This window comes from Vombatus ursinus, unplaced genomic scaffold (assembly GCF_900497805.2).
Source record: "Vombatus ursinus unplaced genomic scaffold, bare-nosed wombat genome assembly UNPS02004080.1, whole genome shotgun sequence".
NCBI lineage: Eukaryota > Metazoa > Chordata > Mammalia > Diprotodontia > Vombatidae > Vombatus > Vombatus ursinus.
The window spans coordinates 532,446-532,745 of record NW_020943858.1 but is presented as its reverse complement, the minus strand read 5'-3'; positions in this window follow the sequence as shown (position 1 = coordinate 532,745).

The following is a 300-nucleotide window of genomic DNA, read 5'->3' as shown; positions in this document are numbered from 1 at the left end:
TGGAGCCAGGAGAAGGATATAAACGTGCCATCCATCATGCCAGTCAAAGACTCATTGATCACCTGCCAGCCACTTTGCCAGTAAGTATGTCTTTAGCCCAAACGCATGGTTCAATTCTTAAATTTCCCAAGAAAGTCTCTGAATATAAAGAAATGCTATGAAGATCACAAGGGTTTCAAAAATGACAAAGTTTTTACGTGCCACATAGGGACCAAGGGGCAAGATCCACAAGAAAATAACATAGAAACAGTTTAGAAGGAACTCAAAATAGGTAACTGAGAAACTTTTCATTCTATGAGG